This window comes from Plecotus auritus (genome assembly GCF_963455305.1).
Source record: "Plecotus auritus genome assembly, chromosome: 7".
Lineage (NCBI taxonomy): Eukaryota > Metazoa > Chordata > Mammalia > Chiroptera > Vespertilionidae > Plecotus > Plecotus auritus.
Genome location: NC_137774.1, coordinates 64,959,826 through 64,972,654, shown reverse-complemented (window position 1 = coordinate 64,972,654; position 12,829 = coordinate 64,959,826).

The window sequence follows — 12,829 nt, the reverse complement described above, 5'->3', positions numbered from 1 at the left end:
TTTTTAAAGTATAAATATATGAAAATCACTCACAAAAAGAGGCTGAATTCAATGTATATAAATTATACCTTAATATAAAATGAAAAAAATAAACCTTAGAGACTGATCATTGTCCCTTGTAAACATGTTACCGTATTTTTCTGTGTATAAGATGCTCCCATGTATAATATGCCCCCCACTTTTCCAACCCCAAATTAAGAAATCAATATTTTAAACATAAAACAGAATACATTTTTATTTAGTAACTAGAAGCCGGTGCACAGATTCGTGCACTGGTGGGGTCCCTTGGCCTGGCCTGTGCCCTCTTGCAATCTGGGATCCCTCACGGGATGTTGGACTGCCGGTTTCGGCCTGATCTCTCCAGTCCAGGCCGAGAGACCCAACTGGTGCATGAATCCATGCATCGGGCCTCTAGTATGCATATAAGATCTTTGGTTAATCTCTTCCTCCTCTCCCTCCTCCCTGCTTCCCTCTGAAATTTATCAGTCTGTTCCATGTTTCCATGCCTGTGCATTGAGCATCTGTACCCTGATGGTCAGTGAGTGTCATAGCTACCAGTTGAACAGTCAAATGGTCTAACGTTCACTTAGGCTTTTATAGATATAGAGTACTGCAGGTAATGTTTACATACCAGTACTATAATATTATGCAGCATATCACTTTATTCAGCCTCTGTTGCATCACTGCTCTCTTCATCATCACTATTAGTTCCAGACATATCAATTTCTTCAACTTCTATTGTATCACTGCTATCTTCTGAGTCACTGTCTATATATGTGAGATCATCCTCATAAACTGGTGGCATTTTCTGAGCTAACTTTGTTTGTGTTCTCATGGCCAACCCTTCTCTCCTCATGAAATTGAAACACCATTTTGCCTTTCCTGTAAAATCAACACTGTTCATTTCGCTTGAAGACATTCTTGCCTGACATTGAATAAAGCTTGGTTGATACACATAAGCCACTCTGGCGCTGCTCCATGATCTAAGTCTTAAGCCTCTGCTCCAAGTTTGCCCATTTTGCTGGTTTTCCTCTTAAGGCCTTCTTCTTTTTTGGCATCTTAAGGAGTTGTTCTTCCTGTTTTCTCCACTGTCTGATCATACTCAGTGGGAGGAGGTCCAAATTATCTCTCTGCAGCTCTATTTCCATGCTCTTTTGCATAGCTGATTACATTCAGTTTGAATTTTGCAGAGTAAGACAATCGCTTACTGGTATTTATCTTTTTATTTTTTGACATCTTTGTGGGCTCAGAATGCTCCAATCCCTGTTGCATCTGTGCACTCTCCACCTCCATCTCCAATTATGGCATCAGCTGACATCAGTAACAATAAAGCTTGTGATTGGAGGAAACCTGTTTGACAAGATATGGCCAGCTACGCACCCACCCAGCTCCCTCTTCTGCTGACTTCCGTGTATAAGACACACCTCAATTTTCAGTGTAACAATTTTAGAAAAAAATAGCATCTTATACATGGAAAAATATGGTAATAATTATTTTACTAGAAAACCAGTGTTTTAATGTATTTATCAACACATACAATGAATGCTACATACAGTATAATGATGTTTCACTCTTTTCAAAGTCCTCTCACATCTCTTTTCTCCTTTAATCAAAGAGCAATCCTGAACTAAGATGGGAGTTAGTGCCATGTTCTGCTTCATCCCAGGAGGCTGAGATGTAGAGACCCCTAAACCCTGTGGTGTGTTGCAGCTCTGACAGTTGTACCATTATCTCCTGAGTCATCACACCTTTGGCTACACCCAACTTCCCAGGTGCAGGAAGTTTTAATGCCATGTGAGGGGGAAGGAACATAGAAGGCCCTTGATACCGAACATGCCTGCAAAAGCCTTAGAGCACCATATCTGGTCACTGAAGAGTGGGGCAGGCTGAGGTGTGATGCTCTAGTGCCTCACCTGTTAAGTGACTTTCAGTCCTGTTATAAATACTCTCAAGAATTTATTTTAAATAATTACTATTTATTAATATTTGTAGAATGTTTTAGGCTTTGCAAATCAATGTACACAGATGTCATTCCATTTCATCTTCACAATTAGCAACTATTATCAACAGATCTGTAAGTCAAGACACTTGTAGTTGCCAGTGATAGCAACCTAACTCAAACTGGCTTAAGTGAAACAACAACAGAAGAATGTGGTACTTGGAGCACACACAAGCCAGCTGCCTTCAGCCGTGCCCTAATGCTGTAAAAAAAATCCCCACCCCTTCATTGCACGTCTGCCTTCCTCCAAATTGTTGTTATTCACAGGTCGGCCTTCTCTACAGTGGTAAAAAGTCGCCACAAACTCCTGGTTTATAATCTTGCAGGGTTAGGGAAACCTGCAGAATAAAGCTCCATATTTCTGGTAGTGCCAAAAACTTTCCTGGAAGGATCCTCACTGGCCTGGCCTGGCCTGAGTCACATGTCCCTGTCTGAACCAATCACTGTGGTCAAAGGGATGCCTACCTTTGATTGGCCATGGCTGAATCATATGACTGACACTGGGGCAGAGATAGGACAGTCCTTCAGAAACACATGGGGAATGGTTAAAAATTAGGTGCCAAAATAAGAGGGCAAAGCGCTGGGCAGAGAGACAACAGATATCCACAGCAGTAAACAAGAAAAGGAATGTTTGTATCATGAAGTGGTTTTGCTAAGATGGCCCACGGCCTGAGTGCAAGGTCCAGAGCTCCAAGCTTGGTTTGCACATGAGCCTTCTGTGAAGGGAACAGCCACAGCCCCCCTTACACTGCACACAATACTCTGAACAATTCTGTTCTCCAAATAAGTAGTAACTTTTTCCACATCAGGCAATTCTCCAGTTCACAGTGGACACCACGTGGGTGTCCTACAATTTAACTCACTTCTGACACTCCCAAGCTGAAGACAGCAGCGGATCCCACAGGTGAAGGGCTGGGTCCCACAAGACTGCCCCACTTCAGACACCAAGCACAAGTCCGGTTGTCACCTGTCTTTCTGACCAAGCAGTTGTAGATGTCAGCTTCCCACGACTTCCTCCTTGGGTTTGATTAATTTGCTAGAGTGTCTCACAGAACTCAAGACAACAGTTTACTTGAATGATTATAAAAGGGTATAACTCAGGAAAAGCCAGGTGAAAGAGATTCATAGGGCAAGGTAGGGGAAAGAGCATGGAGCTTCGATACCCTCTGCCAGGTGCCCCTCTCCCCGCACCTCCAAATCTTTACCAACCTGGAAGTTTCCTGAGAATCCTATTCCCCCTCCCCCCACATACACCACCTTTTGGGGTTCTATAGAGGTTTAATTACATATGTAGGATTGATGAAATAATTGGCCATTAGTGATTGAACTCAATCTCCAGCCCCTATCCCCTCCACAGGGGTTGAGGGTGACACTGAATCTTCCAACACTCTAATCATGTGATTGGTTTCCCTGGAAACCAGACCCCATCCTTAAGTGATTTCCCAAGTCATCTCATTAACATAAACTCAGGGGTGGTTATGAATATCAAGATACCTTAATATCTCTTATAATTTGGGAAATTCCAAAGAGCACTATCAGAAATGAAACAAAGATGAACTACATATTTATCATAAAATCACAATATCACACCCTCAGTGCCATTTCCTGCTGACCTTGGTGATGTCCTGATTGTTTATTCAACAAGCACACCAGAAGCAACAGCAGCAATAAAAATAACAGCAATCATAGTCATTGTGGTAACATCAATGTAATGACTTTATGCCTGCACTGTTCTAAGTTCAACTGAGTCTATTTAGAGACCTAATTGGCTTTCCTGACCTACTCATGAAACAGGCAGCATCCCAGCCAGTGAACAGCCAGGTGCTCTGAGGAGTGAGGAGGCAGGACAAGAGTCTAAACGTGGTGTATGTCAGTGAGGTCCCCTCTCTTTAGCAGGTGACCTCACAAGTACTGAAAATTCCAGACTGACTGGTTTTCAATTCCACTCCTGGGAGAGGCTAAAACCGCAATTGGCTCCAGTATTAAGTCTTGGTGGGGCTAAGCACACACAGTGACTCCATTTTGGGTCTGTTGTTTCTTTTTAACAGCTTATATAAACTTATTTAATTTTCAAACCAAGCCTATTAGGTGGCTTGATAATTACTGTTTCCTCTATTATTATCCCCATTATCCTCAGATGAGGAACCTGAGTCACAGACAATTTTTAAGACTTGTCCTCAAAATGCTGCTAAGGCCAGGGAAGACTGAGCTCACACACCTGCCCAGTGAGGGGTGAGCTCACACACCTGCCCAGGGGAGAGGGAGCTCACACACCTGCCCAGGGAGGGGTGAGCTCACACACCTGCCCAGGGGAGAGGGAACTCACACACCTGCCCAGGGGAGAGGGAGCTCACACACCTGCCCAGGGGAGACTGAGCTCACACACCTGCCCAGTGAGGGGTGAGCTCACACACCTGCCCAGTGAGGGGTGAGCTCACACACCTGCCCAGGGAAGAGGGAGCTCACACACCTGCCCAGGGGAGAGGGAGCTCACACACCTGCCCAGTGAGGGGTGAGCTCACACACCTGCCCAGGGAAGAGGGAGCTCACACACCTGCCCAGGGGAGAGGGAGCTCACACACCTGCCCAGGGGAGACTGAGCTCACACACCTGCCCAGTGAGGGGGGAGCTCACACACCTGCCCAGTGAGGGGTGAGCTCACACACCTGCCCAGGGAAGAGGGAGCTCACACACCTGCCCAGGGGAGAGGGAGCTCACACACCTGCCCAGTGAGGGGGGAGCTCACACACCTGCCCAGGGAGGGGGGAGCTCACACACCTGCCCAGGGAGGGGGGAGCTCACACATCTGCCCAGTGAGGGGGGAGCTCACACACCTGCCCAGGGGAGAGGGAGCTCACACACCTGCCCAGGGAGGGGGGAGCTCACACACCTGCCCAGTGAGGGGGGAGCTCACACACCTGCCCAGGGAGGGGGGAGCTCACACACCTGCCCAGGGGAGAGGGAACTCACACACCTGCCCAGGGGAGACTGAGCTCACACACCTGCCCAGGGAGGGGTGAGCTCACACACCTGCCCAGGGGAGAGGGAGCTCACACACCTGCCCAGGGAGGGGTGAGCTCACACACCTGCCCAGGGAGGGGGGAGCTCACACACCTGCCCAGGGGAGAGGGAGCTCACACACCTGCCCAGGGAGGGGGGAGCTCACACACCTGCCCAGGGGAGAGGGAGCTCACACACCTGCCCAGGGGAGAGGGAGCTCACACACCTGCCCAATAGGCACTGAACTTCCCCAACTTCTCCTGGATATATTAGAGGCCCAGTGCATGAGATTCGTGCACTTGGGCCAGGGGGTCCCTCTGCCCGGCCTGCGCCCTCTCGCCATCCAGGACCCCTCGGGGGATGTCTGCCTGTCAGCGTAGGCCCAATTCCCTGCAGATCGGGACTAAGCTGACAATCAGACATCACTCTCACAGTCTGGAGCTCTCACAGTCCGGAGCTCTCACAGTCTGGGACCCCTTGCTCCTTATCGCCCACCTGCAGTGGAGGCAGGAGAGGCTCCCACCACCACCGCTGCGTTCCCCATAATGACCCTGGCTCAGGGCTTCTGGCTGAGCGGTGCCCCCGCTGTGGGAGTACACTGACCACCTGGGGGAAGCTCCTGCATTGAGCATCTGACCCCTGGTGATCAGTGCGCGTCATAGTGAGCGGTCGTTCTGCAGTTTGGTCACTTTGCATATTGGCCTTTTATTATATAGGACTAGAGGACTGGTGCACGAATTCATGCACAGGTGAGGTCTGGCCAGCCCGTCCCGATGGGGCCAATTAGGGCTGGGCCGGCGGGAGTGGGAGGGGATGCGAGAGATCAGCTGGCCCTGCCCCCAATTGGGGTGGGGAGGCCAATGGAGGATGAGGCCGGCTTGGGGAGGGGCCTAGAGAAGACCCACTGAGCTGGAGCTGAGCATGGGCCCCAGGCTTCCCAAGGAGGATGGCCTCAGCAAGGAAATAGAAACCCCAGAAGGCTCTGCATACAGGCCCTGAGCTCCCTTTGGCCTGGCAGACTCAGAGCCAGTGTCTCTGTGTGTACATTAGACTCAGCCCGGCACTCACCTTTGTCTGTTGGTCAAATCCACTGCATCGAAAAACTTGTTCCCCTTCTTCTCTTTGGGCCCTTACAACAAATACAGGCCGATTGGAAGACGCAGGCCCCCAGTGGCAGAGCCAGGCCCCACAATCACCTGGAATTTAGGCCTAAGACAACTGGGTAGCAATCTCCATGGAACAGAACACACTGCTTTATAGCCTTATTCTCCTCTAAAATGTGCCCAGCTGTTCCTCTTTAGCCAGGATAGACTGAACTAAGGAAGCAAAGACTGAGTTTCCTTTGAGGTGGGATCCACTTGGAGCCGGCTGGTGGCAAAGCCCCTCACAGGCAGCTGCCTTTCCCCCAAGCTCGGTGTGCTCTGAGCTGGTCCATTTCTGGAGGTGCAGGGTCCTGGGCTGCTGGTTGGGCAGCAGGTCCACAGGGTTTCTCTCCACTGCCTTCCTGGCCTCCAGAGCAGTACCTGAGAGCAGTACCCTCAGGCCCAGCATGCAAAGCAGCTGTTGCTAGAGCCGGGACTTGGAGAGCGAAGGAGCTGGCCCATGTAGAGAGGGACCCACAGGTGGCCAGGACACCCCCCCCCCACCCCACTTCTCAGTCTCGCTCGAATGGATCGGGCCAAAGCCTGCTGCTCGAGACTGACAAAACATGGGGAGGGTCAGAGTGGGGAAAGGGGCACCCTGATCTGCCAGCCTTGGTGATGATCATCTCGGTGTCCAGCTGGTTGAATTCATCCCACAGAGCCTTCATTTCAAGCTGCAGGCTCACGCAGGCCACCTTCACGTTCTTCTTTACTGGCACCTTGGTGGTGGCCACACAACTGGCCCCAGGGCCTCGGGCTCAGCAGTGGCACATCATAGTGACCAGTCATTGTGGTTGTTCTGCCATAATGGTCACTGAGCTTTGATAGATGATAGATAGATAGATAGATAGATAGATAGATAGATAGATAGATATAGATATATAGATAGATATAGTGAATCTATGAATTATGATAAGTGAAAACATAAACATAAATGGCTTCATTTATATGATATTTGGGAGGTAGCCACATTATGGAGACAGAAGATAGGCTAGCAGTCATTCACCAGGGAGCTTGGAGAGAGGGAGAGGTGGTTACAAAGGGTGCAGAGGAATCCCTGCAGTGGTGCTAATTACCCAGTGGTAGGTGTTTGTCAGAACTCGCAGAACTATCCACTAAGATGTTGAATTTAATAAATTACACCTTCCTAAAAAAATGAAAGAATATGTCTTAGGGACTGATGGTTCTTCTCTAATAAATACACTAATATTTACTTTACTATAAAACTACTCTTTTAATGTATTTACCAACAGATATAATTGTTATAGGTGGTTAGACAGACATGAGCAGAGCAAGGACGATGGGCCAGGTACCGAAGGTCACCAGGGTGGAAAGACCCAGTGCCTAGCAAGGGGCAAAATCTGGGAAAGAAGAACCTCACCCCCAGGGTAACATGTCCTCCCCTAGCTTACCACTGGTCATGCACGTTAGACCCCCTGACCTTTTACTCCCTGGGAACACCTAGGCCTCAATTGTATTTCAGCTCCAGGCCCAGAAAAGCAGAAAAAACAGACAAGTGATGCCAGGCTGCCTGGGCACCAGCTGCATTGACTAATGACCCCCTGGCACCAACCAATCAGTGGAGACCAGGACCCCAAAAAAGCACATCTGTGAAGCTGATGAATATTCTATTGAGACCCTTCCCTAAGATTTCCACCTGCAAGAGGGAGATAAACATGCTCAGGACAAAGGACCCAGCGCCTGCTCTCTCCCAGGGCAGCATGCCCGCACCATTCCCTTTTCCCTTCTTCCCTCTAAGGGACCCCACAAGTCTTGCAACCAGGGGAGCAATGGGCAGCAGCAGCTCGTCCCGGACTAACCTCTGAACCTATCTCCAAGGCCCCCTTTTCTCTGACTTCCCAGTGAGACAAAGCAGCGCAGCCTAGGCTCTCCCGTTGCTTCTATGCCCTTCCTTGTTTCACTGTCCTAAGTGTGTTTTTGTTACTTTGCTACCTACACTTTGTCTCTTGATTGGATTCTTTCCTTCAAAAAGACAAGAACCAAGGTCTTGTCATCTTGCCGGTTACGTAATGAGCCCCATTGGAAAAATAGGTATGGGTCCCAATTCTCCTCCCACACAGTACTAAAGCCATCAGCTTGGGCATCCAAATAACCTTAGGTTGATACTGTCCGGCCACCTAAGAGAGCTGCCTGTGAAAGTCACTGGCCTTGCTCAGCCTCAGTATTCTAGCTGCAAAGTGGGGGGTCTAGCGCTTATCTAACCAGGGAAGTAGCCTGATGAGTTCTATTATTGATCTTGGTACCAACTGTCCTTTCTGCAATGTTTACAGGCAGCCTATCCTATATAATAAAAGACTAATATGCTAAGTGTCTGGTCGTCCATTCAACCAATCAAAGCGTAATATACTAATGATATGCTAAGGCTGCTCAACTGCTCACTATGATGTGCACTGACCACCAGGGGGCAGGCGCTCTGACCAGTAGGTTAGCTTGCTGCTGAGGTCCCGCTGATCAGGACTGAGCTAGATGGGCTGGACATGCCCTGGAGCCCCCCAGCAGTCCCTCCCTGGCTGACAAACCTCCTGCATCCCTTCCTAGCCCCAATCATGCACTGATGTGGTCCTTTGGCCTGGCCTGCACCCTCTCACAACCTGGGCTGAGGGACCACCCCACCCTGAGTGTGCGAATTTCATGCACTGGGCCTCTAGTCTATATATAAAAAGGCCTAATATGCAAATTGTCCCCATAGGAGTTCAACTGGGAGACCAGGAGTTTGCTCACTATGACATGTGTGACCACCAGGGGGCAGCGCAGAACAAAGAAAGGCCTCAGCCGGCAGCCAGCAGCCAGGGAAGGGAGGCCCCTGTCAGCAGCCAAAAGGCCCCCATCAGCCCTGATCACCAGCCAGGCCTAGGAACCTTACTCGTGCATGAATTTTGTGCACCAGGCCTCTGGTGATCAATAAAAAGTAGCGATTGTCATCATGCTGCTGGTTCTGGCTTGTTTACACTTAGGTGGGTTTCATGCCCTTTCTCTGCTCTGCTCTATGGCCAGGGGGCTCCCCCTGTGTGGCCTGATTTCCTCAGCTTCTAAGGAGCTGGATTCCTCTTGGGTTTGGCCAGAGGCAGGCATGGCAGGGTACCATCGGAGAGCAGGGGGAAGGAGACACAGGCTTTTCTCCTTCCTCTCCACACACATGGCTTCTGGGGCTCTTCCCAGGCAGATCCATTATGGGCCCAGCATGGCCGGTACCCTGAGCTCTGGTGACACTCTTCTTCCTCTCTGGAAGGAGTTGGCGGCAGCTTCCTGCCTATCTAAGCTCTGGGCACCATGGTGTCTGAGGCTTGGTCTCAGGAGGGCTCTCCCCCAGGGAGATAACTCCTTCTACTACATTCCTTCTGTCTTATTTTTTAACTAGAGGCCCAATGTTTGAAACTTGTGCAAGAGTAGGCCTTCCTTCCCCCGGCTGCCAGCACTAGCTTCCCTCTGGCACCTGGGATCTGGGCTTCCCTTGCAGCCCTGGCTTTGTCCGGAAGGACATCTGGTCTAATTAGCATATTATTATTATAGATATATTTTTATTGACTTCAGAGAGGGAGAGAGAGATAGAAACATCAATGATGAGAGAGAATCATCGATAGGCTGCCTCCTGCACACCCTACACTGGGGATCGAGCTCACAACCTGAGCATGTGCCCTGACTGGGAATCGAACCTCTACCTCCTGGTTCATAGGTCAACACTCAACCACTGAGCCATACCGTTTTAAATACTTGGAAGTCATTTCCATCTTCCTGCTTAGACGCAGACTGATACAATCGCCATCCCTGAGTTTTCCGTTTGAAAAATATGGATCTGACTCCTGACTGCTAATGTATCATGAATTCACTGTGTGGTCTTGGCCAAAGCGATAGATATCACCGTGTCTCAGCTGCAAAGCAAAGGTGCTCGAAGTGGCGAGCACTCGGGGCACTATTGTGCTTGAGCCTCTCCCCACAACCAGGCTAATTTTTATCATTAGTCTTATGACATATGTCTGCATTCCATTCACACTGGCTTCTGACTGTTTTTTTTTTTTTTTTCAGGCTGTCGAGCCAATTACGAAATAATTTGGGCTGGATCCAGGCTGTGGAGAATAAGTGTAGAGGCTGAGTAAGGTGCAGGCAGCCTCCACATAGCATCCTTTGGGGAGAACCAAACAGGCAGTGCATCCCCAGACCAGCACAAGTGTCCCACCCCACCCACAGCCCTGCACCCACCCTGAGAGGAGGTGCTGGCTTCTTTGTTCAGCCACCATAGGGCATTCAGCCAGCAGTCCTGCAGGCCCCACAGACATCACCAGTTGAAAAGCCTAGAAATGGGGGCATTCCCCTGCCTGAGTTAATTAAGATGTCAACCCCCAGCCAATGCTACTGTGACTGTAAAAAAAACAACAACCACAAAAACAAAACCCTCCAATTTTTTTTTCTCCCCAGAGCTCTTCCTTCTCTTCATGTAGAAACATCATTGAGACTCTACTGGGAGGGACCCTGATCATGCCTCAGTTTTCACAGGCTGTCATAACAACTGGTGACAACCTGTAACCATAGCAACAACAGCAACAACAGCAGCACTAGCCTTTACTTTCTAAATGTTTTCTTTGTTCCAGATACCTGGTCAGGTTCATTCCAATTTAGCACCTCAGTTGATCCTCATTACAACCTAAAAGTTAAATTCATGTTCCACATTTTCATCAGAGGCTGGCCCTAGGAGTAGTTCTGTCATTGTTTAAATGCCTGTTACCTTATCAAATAGAACTTCCCTGACTGCCTTCCCTGAAATTCATCTTGTTCTGTCCTCCAGTTCACCGAGTCTTTCTTCTGCCCTCCATTCTGCTGCTGAGCCCACTCATTGGGGCTTTATTTCAATTATAGTGTTATTCAGTTCCGTTTAGTTCTGCTTTACAGACAGATTCTGTTTCTTTGCTGAGTTTCTCTTTTTGTCTCACGTGTTTTCAGCATGTTTATTATTGCTCATTGAAGCATTTTTTTATGGTGACTATTTAAAATCTTTTTTTCACAGTTCTAGCTCTCTGACATTTTCATACTGGCATTGACTGTGAGTTTTCATTCAAGTTGAAATTTCCTCTGTCATTTGAACCATGAGTGATATTAATGGAAACCTGGACATTTCGGGGATTATGTTATGAGACCCTAAATCCTATTTTGACTTTCTGCATCAGCTGGCTGGCAAAAGAAGGGGATCACCACCTCGTCACAGCTGGTGGGACAGGAGTCCAGGCTCCTGTGAGTCTCTGTGGGTACCCAAGTGGGGGATGGACTAGACTCTGCTGCTGCCTCCTGGATGGGAGGGGCAGGTGTGCCTTGTAGTTGCCTCCCAAGTGGCCTCCACTGACAGCATAGGATGAGCCTCACTGCTGGAAACCAGGGAGAGTCCTGACACCACCCTATGGGGAGGGTGAGCAGCACTTCATTATAATGGGTGGGTGTGGGATCTCAGACTCCCAATGTAGGCTTCTCTGGCGGCACAGCAGTGGAGGGGCCTTCGTGCCAGCCTGGCAAGGGCAGAGCATGGGCTCCCCACTCAGGCTGTGCTAGCTTAGATGGGCACTGGACCATAGGTTTTCCTGTGGAGTTTGGCTAAAGTAGAGCAGCTATTGTCTACAAGTTGTCTGTTTTTGCTTGGTTGCCCCTTTCATGGTCTTGGACTGGAGAAAGGGCTTTGTTGGAGGGCTTTTCTTTTTTGCACCCCTTGATGCTCCCAGGTTGCTGGGTTCTTCAGCTCCAAATAGGGATATTGGCATCATAAGAAACAAAAACAAAAATTGGAACCTCATGCATTCCATCTTCCCCAAAGTGGAAGTCCCCATAACCTCTTAAATAACGTGTTAACTTAAGGCCTGGCTGTCAAATTCTTAAATAATATAATGTCCACTACTTCTTCAATCTTATTATCCTTCCCCTTTATACATCTGCTCCACTTTCCACTCAAACAAAACTATTTACTTGTGGGTGGGAAACCGGTTTCAATTCATTCTATCACATCCCTTGGATAAGTTGCTCAGCCTCTTTGTCTCAGTTTCCTCACCTGTAATGTGGGGAAATAATAGTGTATATATCTTAGGGCTGTGGTTGTGAAGAAAAAGGGTAGTAATTCTTATACAATAATTAGCAGTGTCAGGCATCTGATAACGTGCAGTGTGTACTAGGTCTTCTTATCATCCAAGCTTTTCTTCCTCCATAACCTTGCTCCTCCCACCCCAACTTCCTCCCATTCCCAAACTTGACACCATCTCTACATTCCAGTTTCAGTGGCACCTCTTCCATGAAGCCTTCCTGTGCTCTCTCAGAACAACCAGTTCTGCCCTCCTGTGAAATTCATGGAAGATTTTCTATCTTCTCCTCCAATATTTTTCTGGGATTTCTTTAAGGTAAGGACTACACTAGATTCAGCCCCACATGCACACACTTCTAGCTCATTACAAAGACTCATACTGAGTGAGAGAATTATTAATTCATTAAATAGAACAAAAGGAGCCATCAATTAAGTCCCGTGTTCCTGTGTTAGACAGAATGATAACCCATCCTAGTCCCTGGGACCTGTAAAGATGTCACCAGTCATGGCAGAAGGGACTTTGCAGATGTGATTAAAAGTCAAGGATTACAAGGTGGGGAGATTATCCTGGATTATCTGGGTGTACCCAAGGTAATCGCAGAGTCCTTATAAGTG